The 21,062-nt window shown below is 41.0% G+C and overlaps 1 pseudogene; it reads left to right on the top strand.

The window, feature by feature from the left end:
- The first annotated feature begins 16,767 nt into the window (after positions 1–16,767).
- LOC148024898 (DEAD-box ATP-dependent RNA helicase 38-like) lies at positions 16,768–19,580 on the top strand (annotated as a pseudogene).
- The last annotated feature ends 1,482 nt before the right edge of the window (positions 19,581–21,062 follow it).

Below are 21,062 nucleotides of genomic sequence, written 5' to 3' on the forward strand. Positions count from 1 at the left end.
ATCCCACCCCGGGGGCATGATGCCAGGAGGCATATTCCACGGTGGATTCCGTGAGGTTTTACGGTGGATTCCGTAAACTTAGATGACCGGGGCTCATACACAAAGACGGATTCTTTGTGCGAGAAGTTGATGGGGACGCCTGTCCTTTTCGGGCGTTTCATTAATTTAGTGTGTACATGGGTGATTCCATAGCGGGTGATTCCGCAAAATGCATATTAAATTAATAAACGTTTATGAGTTTAGAGTGCGCACTCGTAATAAATTAAGGTTAGGATTTATTTCTAACCAGTTGATTTATTTATGTAGCTGAAGACTGCTAGGTATTCACTTTTGTCGGTTTAATTGTATTATTTTACTAACGATTGTGAATGCTTCAGTTGATGTGTAGAGATAGCAGCAGTGGCGGAGGAAAGCATTGGAGTCTAGCGAGTTTTCGACTTTTGGACTATATTTTGATAGGCGCCACGCCTATATTTTGTTATGTCTATAGAGACATTGATTATTGATTATTATTTTGTATGCGCTTATGCGCCCGGATATGTTATTTCTATTTGGACATTGAGATTGGGCGTGCCAGACACTATGGGCACCGTCCATTAGCTTTATTTTCCTATTTTTGTAGAAAGCAAACTCAAAAGCTAAAAAGCTTGTTATATTTTTGTAATTGGGCTATTATTGAGCATGAAGATTGGAAATATACATTAAATACATGCTTTGTGAAGCGCTCACACAAGGCATGGGGGAGATTGAACCCAATTTGTCTCTTGCCTCTTGTCGTGCATGCTTTTACATGGGTTTTTGTGCAAAAAGGTAGAGTACTTTGTTCTTGGGGACCTTCCGGGATTCACCACGTGAGCTATCTGCGTCCGATCTGCGCACCAATACAATATTAGTAAACTTTGCATTTTTCTATACTTTTCCTTCACCTTTCTCATTGTGCCTATCATTGCCCATTTTATGGCACTATGGTCTAATATGACCTTGTTGTCCACAATAATGACATGTTGAAGAGGAATTACATCCATGGTACTTATTGAAGATTTCCCACGAGATTGAAACTTGTTCCTCTTGGACTGTGAGTCTCTACCATGATTGTTAATAATCATTTCCACCATTTTTGCCTCTAACAATCAATGCATAGAAGTCAAGGTTGCATCAATGTCCTTTCTATTTAATTATTCTATCAATAGAGCACTCTCTATATCACTATACTTAAAACCACCCTCAGAGGGATGAGCACTCATAGCAGTACAAAAAGTGTCCCATGACTCAGACAATGTAACAAGCAAGAACAAATACTTGATATGATCCTCAAACTTGACTTCTTACAAACAAGCTAGCTAAAAATTTGACTGGAACTCATTTAAATGAGTATACATAGGTGTACTCTCCTTCATGTAAAAGTCCACAAGTTTCTTCAACCATTATAACTAAGAGGCAAGACTCTGCTAGCAATAAATATCACAAATATGTTTCCATAATGCACAAGCGCCACCCTCAGTGTCAATGACATTGAAATACACTTGCTTTGATAATAATAGAATGATAGTGGACTTGCATAGCTCATCAAATTCTGCCCAATCCTTTACATGATAAATCTTTATATACACTAACTTTAATGGATTCTACCTCTTTTGTGCCAAAACTTACTATATTTGCATATTCAAATATTGAAAGTTAACCATCAAGCTTTTCAATGTTGAAAATAACACTATTGGCTGTGATAAACCTACCATAATGACTGCAAATATCTGTAAATGACAAGAGTATGTGCTACTTTAATTATAAAAAGATAGCCCCAAAACTGATATAAAATGATGGATAAAAAGGCGAGACATTAGGGGAGTTTTGAGGTCTCGAAAATGCCTTTTAGGAGATAGAGAAAATGCTCTAGACCAATAGGAGCAAAGCCTCCATAACGAAACTTCTATTTTAAAAAAATAAAAAATTATTTTACAAAAAGATACATATATATAATATTATAAATTTGTATTATCAATATCTATTTTTAGTCTCTTATATTTGTGATTATTATATTCTTTACATATGCTTGAATTAATGATAATGATCAGTTTAATCTAAATTCAAATTAGTAAAAAGCTTGGCACTTATTTTTTTCCTCCTTTCTTTTATTCCTCTCATGTTTTTTCCTCATTTGTGGTAGCCTATGTAACGTGCCCGCTCCTCAAATCGCGGGACACGTCTTAGCAGTCCGTTGAGAGATATATCTAGAAGACGCCGCCCGGCACTCCCAAGGAATGACACGGGGTTTGCCAACTAGGGTCTCTCGAGTCTGCCTTGCAACGGAACTTATCCGGCCATTCCCACTTGGATCGACGTGAAGTTCGGGTTCCTTGTAATCGGATCTTCCTAGCAGCCTTATAGCATAGGTCTATAACTACCCCACTTTGCGCAGACACAACTAGGCCAAAGCAGACTCATACCGCACTTTGGAAAACGAGAGGGATGCATTGCTTGACTGCTCTACCCGTAGGGCATAGTCCCATTCTGGTCCCCTAAAACGGTATGAATGAGGGTTCTAACCAACATTGTCTAAGGTCATCGTTCGACTTTTCCTAATATTCCTCGTTAACATTTCTTTTGAGGAAAGCTCTCGGCTAACCAAGACCACCCTTTCGTAGGATAGACCCATTGGTCACATCCACCATGCTTTCCTCGGGGGTTGTTTTAGTTATCTAATTACCTACCACATTATGTTTGACACATAAAAGCAGCTTCCTTAATTAATCCCGTTAATCATAGGTTCCTTTACGTAATTTAGGGCACTGACACGAAAACAAGATAAAACAAGATTAAACACTTCCTTAACTTATCTTCAGATTAATGTTTGTCTCCCGCCCATATAGGAGAATTAAGTGTTCCTATCTGCCTCCGCAGAAAAATCCTTCCGTCTTCAGGCAATAAAGACCTGAAGGTTTATCCTACCAAGATTCCGCCTTGTAACTAGTATCAAGGCCTCGAGATCCCATCTCGAGTCATGTATAACACTTGTGTAGGGCCCGGAGGCATTGGGAATAATCCATCTTTATCAAGATCAACCTTCGTTAAAACCATCATCAACAGTTCCAAGCAACATGCTTAGCATAAATCAACTATCCTAAAGTTCGCTCTCCCCCTTGGGTTAGGGCTTCGCAAGGTCGATTTAACAAATTCCTTCTAGATCCTTTAAATGAACTAAGTGATATCACCTTGACCTTTATTAATCATGGCTACCTATTTAGGGTAGAAGATCAACCCATCCTAAGCCCTTTAATGGCGAATAAATGCAATTCTACCTCTATTTAAGAATTCAAGATGCATGAGAAGAATCTAAATCTTGGTACAACCTGGAAATGAGCTATAGTTGCTGGAGGGTTGGTGGTATTCATGTCTTTTGCTTGCATTGGATATGTTCCTAGCTCCGTTTGCAACTTCAACGCTTGTGCTCCTTGTAACTCGTCTCTTGGGTGCCATCCTTGTGCGTTCCAGGTCTTGCAACCCTTGAGGTAAATTGACCGCTCTTGCCTTGGCGGAAGGAAGTGGTATGTGGGTTCACAAGGAATATAAGGCCAACAATGTGACTTCAACATGTGTAACTCTTCTTCTTCTTTTACCCTCTCCCCAATTTGTTTTCCATCTATCTCACCCTCTCCATCTCATAGTCTTCTCTCCCTCTCTCTTTCTCTCTCGCTCTCCCTATATCCTCCCCTAATTATCTTCCACTTCTCTCTATCCCTCTTCTTCTTCTTCTTCTTTTCCTCTCTCTTCCTCTTCTTCTCATCCTTTCTCCTCCTCTCTCTCCCTCTTCTTCTCCTTCTTTCTCTCCCTTCTTCTCTTCTTCTCTCTCTCTCTTCTTCTCCTTTTCTCTCTCCCTTCTTCTCTCTCTCTCTTCTTCTCCTTCCCTCTCTCCCTTCTTCTTCCCCTTCTTCTTCTTATCTTCTTCTTCTCCTTCTTTCTCTCCCTTCTTCTCTTCTTCTCTCTCTCTCTCTCTCTTCTGCTCCTTCCCTCTCCCTTCTTCTTCTTCTTCTCTTCTTCTTCTCCTTCCCTCTCTCCCCCTTCTTCTCCTCTCTCTCCCTCTTCTTCTCCTTCTTCTTCTCCTCTCTCTCTTTTCCTCTCTCCCTTCTTCTCTTCTTCTCTCTCTCTTCTTCTCCTTCCCTCTCTCCCTTCTTCTTCCCCTTCTTCTTTTTCTTCTCTTCTTCTCCTTTCCTCTCTCACTTCTTCTCTTCTTGTCTCTCTCTCTTCTTCTCCTTCCCTCTCTCCCTTCTTCTTCCCCTTCTTCTTCTTCTCCTTCCCTCTCTCACTTCTTCTCTTCTTGTCTCTCTCTCTTCTTCTCCTTCCCTCTCCCCCTTCTTCTTCCCCTTCTTCTTCTTCTTCTTCTTCTTCTTCTTCTTCTTCTCTTCTTCTTCTCCTTCCCTCTCTCCCTCTTCTTCTCCTTCTTCTTCTCCTCTCTCTTCCTCTTCTTCTCCTTCTTCTTCTCCTTCTTCTTCTCTTCTTCTCCTTCTCTCTTTTCTCTCTTTTCTCCCTCTTCCCTCTTCTTGTTATTCTTGTTCTTCTTATTCTTCTTATTCTTCTTGTTCTTCTTGTTCTTCTTCTCCTTCTCTCTCTTCTCTTTGTCTCTTTTCTCTCTTCCCTTACTCCCTTCTTCCTCCACGATGATCACACGGGGGGAGGGGGGGACTGCCGATCAGGACCCCGGGGGGGTGCGCTGTTCGTCGCCAGATAGGGGAGGGGGGGTTGCGAAGCACGAGGGAGGGGCTGCTGTTGTGTTCGTTGATGGAGGGGCTGCTATTGCTGTTGTCGATGAAGCTCGGGGGGGTCACTCATAAATATATGTATATATAACGTGAGTTCAAAATAAGGGGTTTTAAAAATAAAATTTTTTACATACAGAAGGGTGTCATATAAAGGGGTTTCTTACAGATTGAATAGAAAAGGGTCGTATTTTAATCAAGAAAAATTCACAGATTAGGATATTTATAAATCGGCCATGAACGCACGTTATATAGAGGATACATATATAGTGAACCCCCCGAGCGATGGAGAGAAAGGCGCTGTGTCCAAGCGGAGGGGGAGAGACCTTACTGCCATGCCGAGCTGGAGGGGGACTGCTGCCTGTCGTTTAGGGAGGGGGGAAGGCTCCCCTTTATAGGGGGGGGAGGAGGATGGCATGGCTGCCACCCCTCCCACGTGGGGGCTCCATGCCCCCTATACTATCACTTCACTCCCTCTCTCTCTCTCCCCGATGTCTTATTGGCAGGGAGAGAGAGGGGGAGTTAAAAGGGACATTACATCCTCTCCCCCTTAGAGGAATCGAGATGTCCTCATCTCGAATGCGCTTAGGGTTTATTGATGACAAGTTATCATTGGGTTCTAGAACCTGTGGGTTAGGACCCATCACACTTCTGCTGCACAACTTTGATCATGTAGCATAGCCCTTAGCTTAAGCAATTTTTCTCTGATACCAACTGTAATGTGCCCGCTCCTCAAATCGCGGGACACGTTTTAGCAGTCCATCGAGAGATATATCTAGAAGACGCCACCCGACACTCCCAAGGAATGACACCGGGTTTGCCAACTAGGGTCTCTCGAGTCTGCCCCGCAACGGAACTTATCCGGCCATTTCCACTAGGATCGACCTGAAGTCTGAGTTCCTTGTAATCGGGTCTTCCTAGCAGCCTTCTAGCGTCGGTCTACAATTGCCCACTTTGCACAGACACAACTCGGCCAAAGCAAACTCATATCGCACTTGGTTCAAAGAGAATGGGAAATGAGAGGGATGCATCGCTCGACCTCTCTGCCCGTAGGGCATAGTCCCATTCCGGTCCCCTAAAACGGTATGAATGAGGATTCTAACCAACATTGTCTAAGGTCATCATTCGACTTTTCCTAATATTCCTCGTTAACATTTCCTTTGAGGAAGCTCTCGGCTAACCGAGACCACCCTTCCATAGGATAGACCCATTGGTCACATCCACCACGCTTCCCTCGGGGGTTGTTTTAGTTATCTAATTACCTACCACATTATGTTTGACACATAAAAGCAACCTCCTTAATTAATCCCGTTAATTAAATGTTCCTTTACGTAATTTAGGGCACTGACACGAAAACAAGATAAAAAAAGATCAAACACTTCCTTAACTTATCTTCAGATTAATGTTTGTCTCCCGCCCATACAGGAGAATTAAGTGTTTCTTTCTGCTTCCGTAGAAAAATCCTTCCGTCTTCCGACAATAAAAACCTGAAGGTTTATCCTACCAAGATTCTGCCTTGTAACTAGTATCAAGGCCTCGAGATCCCATCTCGAGTCACGTATAACACGTGTAGGGCCCCGAGGCATTGGGATTTACGGCCAGAGCCCCCCTGGCACCCAAGTGTCCTTCTACGCCAAGTAATTTCCACGGAGAGACCTCTCTCGATGGGGTGGGTCCACATTCCCGGCACAGATTCATAACCCCCTTGGTTAGGGTTTGGCAGTTCGCAGGGGGTAGCTAGTGCCATCCTTCCTTAATTATCCCTTTAGAAAATCATTCACAGTTGAAGCAACCAGCCTAATAACATTTACTTGGGAAAACATCCCTTTTGTTCCCATGGCAATTCATCATCATAGACCTGGCCATGAAATCATCAATTACATCCCACTTGGATTAACATCCAAAACCACATTAACAAACAGTGGAACGCACAACCACTTGCTTCAAGGCATCACAATCCCATTACATGCACAACCAGAATTTAACTTGGATGTATCAAAACACTTGCTCAAGGAATTTACAACCTTTTCAAACAACCAAGCATAACTTGGGTCAACAATCCATCTTTAACAAGATTAACCTTCGTTAAAACCATTTCAACAGTTCCAAGCAACATGCGTAGCATAAATCAACTACCCTAAAGTTTGCTCTCCCCCTTGGGTTAGGGCTTCGCAAGGTCGATTTAACAAATTCCTTCTAGATCCTTTAAATAAACTAAGTGATTTCACCTTGACCTTTATTAATCATGGCTACCTATTTAGGGTAGAAGATCAACCCATCCTAAGCCCTTTAATGGCGAATATATGCAATTCTATCTCTATTTAAGAATTCAAGATGTGTGGGAAGAATCTAAATCTTGGTACAACCTGGATATGAGCTATAGTTGCTAGAGGGTTAGTGGTATTCATGTCTCCGCTTGCATTGGATATGTTCCTAGCTCCATTTGCAACTTCAACACTTGTGCTCCTTGTAGCTCGTCTCTTGGATGCCATCCTTGTGCATTCCCGGTCTTGCAACCCTTGAGGTAAATCGATCGCTCTTGCCCTGGCGGAAGGAAGTGGTACACGGGTTTACAAGGAATCTAAGGCCAACAATGTGACTTCAACATGCGTAACTTTTCTTGTTCTTTTACCCTTTCCCCTATTTGTTTTCCATCTATCTCACTCTCTCCATCTCATAGTCTTCTCTCCCTCTCTCTTTCTCTCTCACTCTCCCTATATCCTCCCCTAATTATCTTCCACTTCTCTCTATCCCTCTTCTTCTTCTTCTTATTTTCCTCTCTCTTCCTGTTCTTCTCTTCCTTTCTCCTCCTTTCTCTCCTTCTTCTTCTCCTTCTTTCTCTCCCTTCTTCTCTTCTTCTCTCTCTCTCTTCTTCTCCTTTCCTCTCTCCCTTCTTCTGTTCTTCTCTCTCTCTCTTCTTCTCCTTTCCTCTCTCCCTTCTTCTCTTCTTCTCTCTCTCTCTTCTTCTCCTTCCCTCTCTCCCTTCTTCTTCTTCCCCTTCTTCTTCCATTCTTCTTCTTCTTCTTCTTTCTCTCCCTTCTTCTCTTCTTCTCTCTCTCTCTTCTTCTCCTTCCCTCTCTCCCTTCTTCTTCCCCTTCTTCTTCTTCTTCTCTTCTTCTTCTCCTTCCCTCTTTCCCTCTTCTTTTCCTTCTTCTCCTCTCTCTCCCTCTTCTTCTTCTCCTTCTTCTTCTCCTCTCTCTCCTTCTTCTCCTTGTTTCTCTCCCTTCTTCTCTTCTTCTCTCTCTGCCTTCTTCTCCTTTCCTCTCTCCCTTCTTCTCTTCTTCTCTCTCTCTCTTCTTCTCATTCCCTCTCTCCCTTCTTCTTCCCCTTCTTCTTCTTCTTCTCTTCTTCTTCTCCTTCTTTCTCTCCCTTCTTCTCTTCTTCTCTCTCTCTCTCTCTCTCTCTCTCTCTCTGTTCTTCTCCTTCCCTCTCTCCCTTCTTCTTGCCCTTCTTCTTCTTCTTTGCTTCTTCTTCTCCTTCCCTCTCTCCCTCTTTTTCTCCTTCTTCTACTCTTCTCTCTCCTTCTTCTTTCCTTCTCCTTCTCTTCTTCTCCTTCTCTCTTCTCTCCCTCTTCCCTCTTCTTCTCCTCCTCCTCCTCCTCCTCCTCATTCTATTTCTCTTCTTCTCCTTCTCTCTCTTCTCTCTCTCTCTCTCTCTTCTCTCTCTTCGCTTACTCCATTTTTCTCTTCTTCCTGCACGATGATCACACAGGGGGGGTTGTCGATCAGGACGCCGGGGGGCCATGCTGTTTCCCAGACTGGGGGGGGGGAGTGGTGGCAAAGCATGAGGGGGGGCTGCCGCTGTGTCCGTTGATGGAGAGGCCGCTATTGCTGCTACTGACAGAGAGGGGGGCGCTGTGTCCAGGCACGGGGGGGGAGACCTTACTGCCGTGCCGAGCTGGAGGGGGGCCGCTGCCTGTCGTTCAAGGAGGGGGAGGGAAGGCTCCCCTTTATTATAAGAGGGGAAGGAGGGTGGCATGGCCGCCACCCCTCCCACCTGGGGGGCTGTATGCCCCCTATTTTATCACTTCACTCCCTCTAACACAATATTAGTGAGTTTGGGAATCTCCCAATTCCCATTTTTTGAATACAAAAAATGTGGCACACGGATAACATACCCATAAGTTTCTTAAAACCTTATGATGTGACCTATCATTGAAAAGTACTTTAAAAATGGAATCTATTGAGCTATAGAGCACTTCATTTGGAGTTATAGTGTTCAAGTTATAAACTTATGGGAAATTCCCATATTCCCCAGTAGGGTGTTCTCTCTTGCTCTCCTCGACGTCATGTTGGCGGGGAGAGAGAGGGCGAGTTAAATTTTTTTTTACTAAACTTAATAATTTTTTTTTTCATTAAGGGGGGGAGTTCCTATGAGGGGGGGGAAGCACAGGGAGCGGGGGGGGGGGGGGGGAGGGAGACATTACATCCTTTCCCCCTTAGAGGAATCGAGATATCCTCATCTTGAATGCGCTTAGGGTTTATTGATGACAAGTTATCATTGGGTTCTAGAACCTATGGGTTAGGACCCATCATGCTTCTGCTGCGCAACTCTGATCATGTAACACAACCCTTAGCTTAAGCAGTTTTGCTTTGATACCAACTGAAATTTGCCCACTCCTCAAATCGCGGGACACGTTTTAGCATTCCATCGAGAGATATATCTAGAAGATGCCGCCCAACACTCCCAAGGAATGACACGGGGTTTGCCAACTAGCGTCTCTCAAGTCTGCTCAGCAACGGAACTTATCCGGCCGTTCCCACTAGGATCGACATGAAGTCTAGGTTCCTTGTAATCGGGTCTTCCTAGAAGCCTTCTAGCATCGGTCTACAACTGCCCCACTTTGCGCAGACATAACTAGGCCAAAGCAGACTCATACCGCACTTGGTTCAAAGAGAATGGGAAATGAGAGGGATGCATCGCTCGACCTCTCTGCCCGTAGGGCATAGTCCCATTCTGGTTCCCTAAAATAGTATGAATGAGGGTTCTAACCAACATTGTCTAAGGTCATCATTCGACTTTTCCTAATATTCCTCGTTAACATTTCCTTTGAGGAAAGCGCTCGGCTAACTGAGACCACCCTTCCGTAGGATAGACCCATTGGTCACATCCACCACGCTTCCCTCGGGGGTTGTTTTAGTTATCTAATTACCTACCAAATTATGTTTGACACATAAAAGTAGCTTCCTTAATTAATCCTGTTAATCACACGTTCCTTTATGTAATTTAGGGCACTGACACGAAAACAAGATAAAACAAGATCAAACACTTTCGTAACTTATCGTCAGATTAATGTTTGTCTCCCGCCCATACAGGAGAATTAAGTGTTCCTATCTGCCTTCACAGAAAAATCCTTCCGTCTTTCGGCAATAAAAACCCGAAGGTTTATCCTACCAAGATTCCGCCTTGTAACTAGTATCAAGGCCTTGAGATCCCATCTCGAGTCACACAGAACACTTGTGTAGGGCTCGGAGGCATTGGGATTTATGGCCAGAGCCCCCCTAGCACCTAAGCATCCTCCTAAGCCAAGTAATTTCCATGGAGAGACCTCTCACGGCGGGTTCGGTCCACATTCCCGATACGGATTCATAACCCCCTTGGTTAGGGTTTGGCGGTTCGCGGGGGGTAGCTAGCGCCATCCTTCCTTAATTATCCCTTTAGAAAATCATCCACAACTGAAGCAACTAGCCTAATAACATTTACTAGGGAAAACATCCCTTTTGTTCCCATGGCAATTCATCATCATAGACCCGGCCATGAAATCAACAATTACATCCCACTTGGATTAACATCCAAAACCACATGAACAAATAGTGGAACACACAACCACTTGCTTCAAGGCATCGCAATCCCATTGCATGTACAACTAGAATTAACTTGGATGTATCAAAACACTTGCTCAAGGAATTTACAACATTTTCAAACAACCAAGCATAACTTGGGTCAACAATCCATCTTTAACAAGATCAACCTTCGTTAAAACAATTTCAACAGTTCCAAGCAACATGCTTAGCATAAATCAACTACCCTAAAGTTCGCTCTCCCCCTTGGGTTAGGGCTTCGCAAGGTCGATTTAACAAATTCCTTCTAGATCCTTTAAATGAACTAAGTGATTTCACGTCGACCTTTATTAATCATGGCTACCTATTTAGGGTAGAAGATCAACCCATCCTAAGCCCTTTAATGGCGAATACATGCAATTCTACCTCTATTTAAGAATTCAAGATGCATGAGAAGAATCTAAATCTTGGTACAACCTGGATATGAGCTATAGTTGCTGGAGGGTTGGTGGTATTCATGTCTCTGCTTGCATTGGATATGTTCCTAGCTCCATTTGCAACTTCAACACTTGTGCTCCTTGTAACTCGTCTCTTGGGTGCCATCCTTGTGCGTTCCTAGTCTTGCAACCCTTGAGGTAAATCGACCGCTCTTGCCCTGGTGGAACGAAGTGGTATGCGGGTTCACAAGGAATCTAAGGCCAACAATGTGACTTCAACATGCGTAACTCCTCTTCTTCTTTTACCCTCTCCCCTATTTGTTTTCCATCTATCTCACCCTCTCCATCTCATAGTCTTCTCTCCCTCTCTCTTTCTCTCTCGCTCTCCCTATATCCTCCCTTAATTATCTTCCACTTCTCTCTATCCCTCTTCTTCTTCTTCTTCTTTTCCTCTCTCTTCCTCTTCTTCTCATCCTTTCTCCTCCTCTCTCTCCCTCTTCTTCTCCTTCTTTCTCGCCCTTCTTCTCTTCTTCTCTCTCTCTCTCTTCTTCTCCTTTCCTCTCTCCCTTCTTCTCTTCTTCTCCTTCCCTCTCTCCCTTCTTCTTCTTCTTCTCTTCTTCTTCTTCTTCTTTCTCTCCCTTCTTTTCTTCTTCTCTCTGTATCTTCTTCTCCTTCCCTCTCTCCCTTCTTCTTCCCCTTCTTCTTCTTCTTCTCTTCTTCTTCTCCTTCCCTCTCTCCCTCTTCTTCTCCTCTCTCTCCCTCTCCCTCTTCTTCTCCTTCTTCTTCTCCTCTCTCTCCTTCTTCTCCTTGTTTCTCTCCCTTCTTCTATTCTTCTCTCTCTCTCTTCTTCTCCTTTCCTCTCTCCCTTCTTCTCTTCTTCTCTCTCTCTCTTCTTCTCCTTCCCTCTCTCCCTTCTTCTTCCCCTTCTTCTTCTTCTTCTCCTTCTTTCTCTCCCCTCTTTTCTTCTTCTCTCTCTCTCTCTCTCTCTCCTTCTCCTTCCCTCTCTCCCTTCTTCTTCTTCTTTTCGTCTTCTTCTCCTCTCTCTCCCTCTTCTTCTTCTCCTTCTTCTTCTGCTTCTTCTTCTTCTCTTCTTCTTCTCCTTATATCTTCTCTCCCTTTTCTCCCCCTTTCCACCTGTCCCACCTGGGGGGCTGCATGCCCCCCTATATTATCACTTCAGTCCCTCTCTCTCTCTCTCCTCGACATCTTGTTGGTGGGGAGAGAGAGGGGGAGTTAAAAAAATTTGTACTAAAATTAATAATTTTTTTTTTCATTAAGGGGGGGGAGTTCCTATGAGGGGGGGAGGCACGGGGGAAGCACCGGGGGGGGGGACTTTACAGCCTAGTCCTCTCTCTCTCTCTCTCTCTCTCTCTCTCTCTCTCCCTCTCTATGCCTAGATACACAAATTCGACCTTCAACAGGGCGTTCAAGCTCCCAAATCACATCCATGTCAGTAATTTAACTCATTTCAAAAAGATGGAAGATGGATTCCTATAATAATTAGTAAAGGCAATTGAATCACCATGTAGTAGGAAAAATGTGAAAAAGCAAAGATATGAGAGCTCGTTCATCTCTGCTTGGAAGGGTAGAATATGAGATTTCAAGCTTGGAGTAAACAAGAATAGCAACAAAAAGGTACTCGTGCAACTTGAGTCTATGCATAGAGAGCTATATTTGAAACCTAGAACTTCAAATCTTCCAATGCATAAACCAACTTTTAAGAATTTGATTATTAAATTCTTTCTTTTCTTGAACTTGGTTTAAGGTTTTCCATTATAACATTTTTTATTAGTCTTGTAGATGTCTATCCATTTAATCTTGAGGAATGACAACTGGTCGAGTCTATTGTTGATGTTATTGATGTTATGCATGGTTTGATTGGAGAAGAATTGTACAAAGGTAGAAAGAAGACAGAGCTTGTAGAGAATGGAATATTCTTTTATGATCATTCTTATATTGTCCCCATGATGCAGCACAACCAATGGGGATCAATACCCCTCCTTCCTTTGCCCAATTTTTAAAGCTTGGAGTGGCCTTTGCCAAGTCGAGATACTAGTGAGGGCTATAGATGTAAAATATTTTCTGAGATACAAAGAGCATTAAAACCTAATATCTCAAATAGGCTAAGAAAAGTTACTTTGTTCATGGCTATTAATATATATTTTTACTTCTTTTCTAATGCTGCGATAAAAAGATCAAAGGCCATGCTTTTAGTGAAGAGACTAATATATGATCATGTTATACAATTTGTTGATGAAGCATGGGACACTAAGACAGAAGGAAAAAGTATATGTAAGATAGATCAAGACTCTATAGCTTGTAAATATATGGTTGCTACTCAAAATTTCATTCTTAGCTTTTATTATAGTAGATGGTATTATGTTGGTAGTACTCTAGTTGCTTTAGGCCAAAATCTTTATAATTTTAGCAAGGACCTTAAAGTGGATCTTGATATTTGGTTCAATGAGGATATTATTTTAATCCTAAAGGTTAGATTATCATGCACGCTACATCAAATGAGGATGGATTTACAAAATGAAGATATTGAACTACCATGCTAATTTGTATTCCAACTCAATAATAAACAAGTAAGTTTTTGTATCATATTATATCCACTTAGATGTATATCTGATTCCACTTCTTAATTAATAAACATTTGTAATAAATTTTTTGCAGATATCAATGAGAAGAGAGAAAAATATACAATGCAAGGATATTGAAGAAAAGATATCTTTACTATCAATATAAAATACATGTACAAATTTTGTGATAAATTTTTGTTAGCCATCTCTATGACTTATACACACAAGGGATTACAAGCAATGAGGCAAAGCTACTTCTTTTTTTGAGAACCTTTCTTAGGAGAAGGGATATCCTTTCTAGGAGTCATTTTACCTTTCTTTGATACTTTGGTTGCCTCGGGTGTTGAAGGCATAGCTTGACCTAGTGCAGTTACATCTCAGTAAGTTACTATGTATAAAAATGTGCACCACGTGAGTTCAAAACAAAGGAATATTTAAAAAGATAGCCTTATAGATATACATTCACAGAAGGAAAATTTTTAAAATGCATAAATTTATTCATAAAAGGAGTATCTATATTTCGTATGTATATTTTTTGCATAAGGGTATTATTAATTCATAGAACTAGCCAATATTTTCTTACCCAAAAGGCCTCTCAAATAATGCCTTCCACTTACATAGTGATGGAATTGTCAGTTGTAGACAATAGAACTGCTTAGATGTGATGGGAGCCAAGAGTTATAGGCAGGGGCCATTGGAGCTCTTGGAATGTTTGTGGAGGTTGCATAAGCGAGGCATCCAAAAGCCTTGGGTATGGACATATTAGTGACATGAGTATTGTAGTTGTGTAGCCAAATGGTGACCACATGATACCACATGCTCTTCAACATCTCCACAAGTTGATTTGACATGTGTATGAGATGGCTTCTAAGAGTTGCACCACCCATAAGTTCATGACTTGAGCTGAGAATGTGATTGAACGTGGAGCGCAACAACGAGGCAACAACCACATGTAGGTAGAGTTGATAATAGTGGATGTGGAGCTTGATGTGCTACATAGATGAGAGAGAAATCTCAAATCAAAGGAGAGAGAGACAATCCAATGCTAAAAAAACTTCCATGTTTGGAGAGTCAAAAACCCACTAGTTGAGGTTCCTTATTTTGTGGGGTTAAAGTTTAAGGGTTATTGGACATGTGCATGTCAATGGACACTTTTGCAACTTGCGCAGGTAAATTGACCTACATGTGTCTTGGCCCTAATACCCTTTCCATTATTTTTTAATTACAACATTCTTTCTCCCTAATTAAAATGAGATTGAAACACGGGTATTTTCATGCTTCTTGCTCACTCACACACACACACACACACACACACACACACACACACACACACACACACACACACACACACACACACACACACACACACACACACACACACACACACACACACACCCCAAGCTGCCTAAAATTTCAAACCTCTATAAATAATGAAGCTTCAAGTTGCAGACTAAGATCATCCCCTTGAGCCATTCTCTCTCTCTCTCTCTCTCTCTCTCTCTCTCTCTCTCTCTCTCTCTCTCTCTCTCTCTCTCTCTCTCTCTCTCTCTCTCTCTCTCTCTCTCTCTCTCTCTCTCTCTCTCTCTCTCTCTCTCTCACAAACACACATATCCTCCCTAATCTCCTTGGAGCAACCCTAAACAGATTGTGCTTCATAAAATGTGTGGAAGGCTTTCTTGTGTTGACAAGTGCCTCAAATTTTAGATAAAATTTGACTAGTTCTAAAGTTCCTTTTGTTCATTTAGGTTTGGTTATTCACAGTGAAAGATGCTCCAACCTTATCTAGTAGGCTGACACAATATTCCAAGGATTTTTTACAAGAAATCTTCACTTGCAAAAGGGCATGTCAGTGAAGATGAATTACCTCTAGGATTTGAAGGGATTATTGTTAAATGTGCCAAAGTTAATGCACTTGCCTATGTATCAACAACAACACACATACCTTGGCATTGTATTGACAAGGTCATCTAATGAAGTAAGCTTAGATTTGGTTTAATGCATTCACGTTTTTATTCTGTAGCTTCTAGATCTACATTTATGGGTATTTCAGGTTATATATGACTCTCGCGACAAGTTGTTGTGGGAGGTGAAAGTACTAAAGTGTCTACACAGTGGCAGACAAAAGTGAGAGTATTGGAAGTTGTACATCTATGGACTTCTGTAATCCCTCAAAGGTGGTATTTCTTGTCTACTATGAAATTGCATGTGAAACATCAAATGTGATGTGATGATACTGTGTTGTGTAGTCTTGTAGAACCCGAGGAAGTGTTAACAAATGTTGAGGATAACTTGGTTCCTTTTATAGCTTTGACATGTGTTGAAGATGATGATGGAGTTGAGGAAGGTAGTATGCCATATAAAGTGTGGCAATGCATCTTGGTATGGGATCTTGTATACTTTGCAATGTGCATATTTGATTGTTCAATTGTTTTTTCGGTTTTAGCAAGTACAAGTTTTGGTTCGCCTCTTCAGAGATCTTACCAATATGTATAAAGAATTATATCTCTCATCTTAAAATAAATAAAAGATAAAATATGTGTAAATGAGACTAGATGTTAGGTGATATTTCATGTAACAATGTGTCTCTAGTAGTGTAGACATAAGTGATTCTCTCTCTCTCTCAAGATGGCAATGGCATCTCAATAGTTGGATGAATAGGAAGCAAGGAGGAAGCACAATCAACAAGAAGGGTTGAGTTCATGCTGGGCTATTTGCCCTCAACATAGTTACACTCTTACTAGCCTTAACCCTTAACATTGACTTCTCCTTTGTCCTCCACACACTACACCCCCTCTCCTCATTGATTTGATCCCTCCTAAATTGGCACTTATCTCATCTCTTTGATGCTTGCATCGATCAATGGTATGGCCCTCCAAATAGTAAGCTCCAATTATAAGGCATATGGTTGAACTTCATCAATGTTGGAGACTCTCTTGGCCTATTGCATTGTCTACCTAACTAGTGTCATAAGCATGCCTTGATGACAACCATGGTTGCTAAGTCCTTTCCTATAGTGGTTGTTATTTTCATGTATTGTAATGGCTATACAAAAGAAATGACTTACCACCATAGAGTGTCAATATGAGGTAGTTGTTCACTTCTTATTCATTGGTTTTAATTGACCAATATGTTCTTGTGAGCCACAACTTGAAATATTTTTTGACACACATTATATAAGTCAATCTTTTGATAAGCTCTATAGCTTCTACAAGCATCCATGGGGGCCACTTTTTGTGCAAGTTGCGCAAGGAAATATGTTCCAGGGGGATTCCAAAGGAAGGTAAGGCACCCAACAAATAATAGGATGGGTTAGGGATGGGCGAGCAAAAGCATTTGCTGAGAATGCTTTTGCAACAATTTATCCTACTTACTTCAAATTGGGGATGGGTGAAAAAAGGAAAGCCAAGTATTTTCCTCTTCCCGCAATCCGGCTATGGTGTCCACCGGTAACAACACTAGTACGAACACAGAAGTGCAAAAGCCTTCTAGTGCAATAGACAAAGAGGGAGAGAAAGAAAAAGACAAGCCTTGGAGTCCATGCCACTAGAAGATGGCTGCGAAAAGGGGCTGAAAGATGACGAGTCCACATCATCCAAGCTGAGATCCGTGTCCCTCTTAAAAGAGGCCTTCAAAGATGAAGAGGCCTCTAAAGACTAGACCTTCACATGCGATGATTTTGACACTCCTGAGGTCAACTTGAAGTCAGGCAAGCTTGATGAATTTGTGGAATCGTCAAAAGCTTCCATTAAGGCTGTAAGCCGTCCTCATTTTCTTGCTGTAGTTGTGTTAAAATTAGGCTTTATAGGAATATGTTTATCTCACAATAAAGAATTAGTGATTCAGGACACAGATCTCGGATTCAATGCCAAATGATGGATTAAATTTGACTTTAAGGACAAAATGTGTTGCCGTATCACTACTAAGGTAGGTTTCTCACTGGTCATTGATATGTGTCAAGTCCTGTCAGACAAAAATACAATTTATGTTTTTGCAAATACATTCAAGGATCTAAACCTATCATGCAAGCTCTTGCAGGTGCTCTACTCTGAGATGAACTTTGTGAGACCTAGTAGAGTCCAATCAATTACTTCACCTATGATCCTAACTCTACCATACCACCATCTTATTGCACAGGCTCACAATGGGTCTGGCAAGACTACATGTTTCATCCTGAGAATGCTAAGCATCAGGGTCAATCTTGCTTTGAAAGAACCGTGGGTAATCTTTGCATGTCCAACCAGAGAATTGGCTATCCAGGTATTTTCATATGTATTTTGACAGAAGTTGCTTTCTAGAATTTGACCATATTGTCTGATTGGCATGATTTCTTGGGGGAATGATGAGGTGCTTCAAAAGATGACCAAATTTTTGGGCATCACTTCTGTTCATGCCATATCTTCATATTCTGCCAACAACAACTCTTCTTCAAGAGCAAAGAATTATGAGTAGATTGTCAAATCGAGTTGTGATAGGTACACTAGGAGCCATTAAAAAAGGGACGACTGTAAAAATCATGAGCACCAACCACATAAAAGTGCTGGTTTTTTATGAAGCGGGTCATATGCTTGCACAGGTCTACTTTATTCTATATATGATTCTGTCTTTTTTGCATTATTCTCTCCTATAGATTGGGGTTATCTCTTAGAGAACAATGTTTTGACAACAATAATGGTGCATTTTTCTAGAAAGTTGTGGGTATCACATTTAGAATTTCTGGCTATAGAGTTGTGGACCTGAGCATGTTTTCTATGTGCTACTACTGGTAATGTTTTCCAAGATAATTCTTCATGTATCATTAAGTACATCACAAAAAACAGTGGTGCGACTGTCAGGTGCATGTGTACGGATATTTTCCTTAATAGCTTGTAGAATAAAGAAATAACATTTCTCTTGTTGTATCAAGTCTCTTGGGAAGGAGCTTTGGTGTTATGTCTACCCCTCTGGCTTTGTTTGAAACCATTTGTCATGTCATAAGTTGATAACCATTTGTCACATCATTAGTTGATAAAACCAAGTTGAATATGGTGACTTAAGATTGCTTATTTGTATCTGGTTATCTTAACTGCATCATAACCTAGAATGGGATCACATTTACACTTCTTGAATGTGCAGGTGTTTTTTTTTTCTACAACATTCAATGATCAAGTGAGGGAGTTCACAATAAAGATAGCCCCCAAGGCAAACATTGTGTTTGTAAAAACAAAGAAGAGCTCTCTCTTGATGTTACCAAGCAATATCATGTAAAGTGCCCAAATGAATAAGCCAAAATGCCTGTGCTTATTGATTGAATATTTCTTGTTGTTGCTTTAAAGTTTGGGCAGGCAATTTTTTTTGCAAAACTCGAAGTAGCACAAGGCAATTACATGGTAGACTAGCAACAATGAGACAACATGCACATCCATTCATGGTGGCATGTCTTTTGAGGATCGTGACCTCATCGATAAATAAATTTAGGTTTGGAATGACATATATTTTGATAACAACTGATGTTCTCACTCGAGGTTTTGATCAAACACATGTAATTGCAGGTTCCTTTTAGGTGCACATATTTGTTTGTTGTGTGTAAACCATTAGGTACAAGATTCTTGAAAATGGACCAACATGCTTTTTTTTGTGTAACTTTATTTGGCTTTATTAGTATTTTTTGGTTTTTTTATTGTGGGGCCTTTTTGTGGTGGGGACCTTAGGCCTTTCTCGTGGTCAACTATGATCTACCAATAAAAAATGAGTATTCCCACGAGCCAAAGTATGAATTGTACCAACACAAAATTGGAAGGAGTGGTCAATTTGGCAGAAAAGGTATGCAATGATTTTCTTCAATCAAGATGATTTAGATTATATGGGGAGGACTATATTGAGTGAAAATTTCTTGTGGTTGTTTTCAATCTCTTCGCAAACAAAAGAGACGAAGAAAATTTGAAGAAGATAGAAAGATACTTCGTTCGATCTATTCTTAAGGTGCAACATCTTGATGGCTACATTTTTTTCTGTTGTTTTAGTAAGGCGACTGTTTTCATGCTAGATGAATAATGGCATGTTTGTCATGGGATCATATAAAGCTGCAAGTTTTAAAAAAAAGCTAGTTCTGTGTGAAGTTGCTATTGTAGCTTTAATATCAACATACTATTCATGTGCAAATGTGAGTGAATAACAAGCAATTTGTGTCACCTTCCATCTTGAGACTTGTTCTGTAGTCTAAGAAAAAAACCCAATCTAGGGAAGATATTGCTTTGCAAGTGGTGATTTGTTATGGTTTGCAAGTGTAGGAGCACACATCTGTGAGGGCCATAAGGGTTAGGGTGGGAATCACTTTAGAAGGGGGAGGCTTGTGTTGGTTCAATATGACCAAGGAAATTGTATGGAAGTAGGTAAAGTTGCAACAATTGAGAGGGGTTTTCCATGTCACCCTCTTCCATCCCATTTAACATCAATTGGTGAATGTTGAAATTTCACCAAGTACCTTTTGGAAACTTTATCTCTAATCTTCCTTACTTTCAACTTGGTGCCTATTGGGATAGTCCCTTGCCATGTGTCCCTCCTATTCACATGTAAAGCATGTATTTGTAGTAATCAAATCCTTGCATTGTGCAAGTGTTTTCCAAGTTTTTTTGTGCTAGGCCCTATTTTCAAAATTTCTCCTCTTTTCGGTCTTTGATCCTTTCCACACTGCAAAGCATCGGCTCTAGTTGTTGTCTCTATGAGTTGTGACATGCTGGTAATGGTGGTCTTTATGCAAAAATCCCTGATTTCCTTTTTCTATGAGTTGTGACATGCTCTTGAAGGGGAATAGCACGATAACAAGTAATAGATAGCAATGCACCCCAAAACTTCTTATTATATGCTCCAAATTTTAATATTGTGATGCATCCAACTTATTCCAAACAATCATAACATTTTCAAAGGTGCTAATCAGCCAATTAGAAGCAAATATATGCTAAATTTGTTCCCATGTTGATGGCATTCTACTTTGTATTAAAAGTGTGGACTATCATTGTAATGCATTTTCCTTGAAAAAAGTGTCTGCCTTTTGAATCTTAGTTATCTCCCGAATAGGTTGCATCACATTGTTGAATGGAAGTCCAAGATTTTGGCCTATCTTGTGCACCACTAAAGGCCTCAAACTTTATTCCTTTTACATCCTCATCATAGTTCTTTGCTTGCCATTTGGAAGTCAAGCTATCATACATTAGCTACTGTAAAAAGGATGCACCTCTTGCATTTGCATCATAACCAACACCATTAGAAGCATTTGCAAACAACTTGCATTCATCCCTTGAGCCCCATACATTTGAGAAGGTATAGATGCAGTACCATATATGCCACAATGTGCTCCAGGTATTATGCTAATTCTACCATACATGGGGTTGTGCATTCCACCAACCATACTTGAATACATTGGGTTTTGCATTCTACACATTGGTTGTTGCATACCATATGGACTTGTACCATGCATTTCCATATGTATGTTAGATATGATCAATGCCCCACCCTCATTAGGTGCTACCAATGATC

The sequence above is a fragment of the Lygodium microphyllum genome, chromosome 15, assembly GCF_053477565.2.
Source record: "Lygodium microphyllum isolate KBCC chromosome 15, Lygodium_microphyllum_v1.1.10, whole genome shotgun sequence".
Classification (NCBI taxonomy): Eukaryota; Viridiplantae; Streptophyta; class Polypodiopsida; order Schizaeales; family Lygodiaceae; genus Lygodium; species Lygodium microphyllum.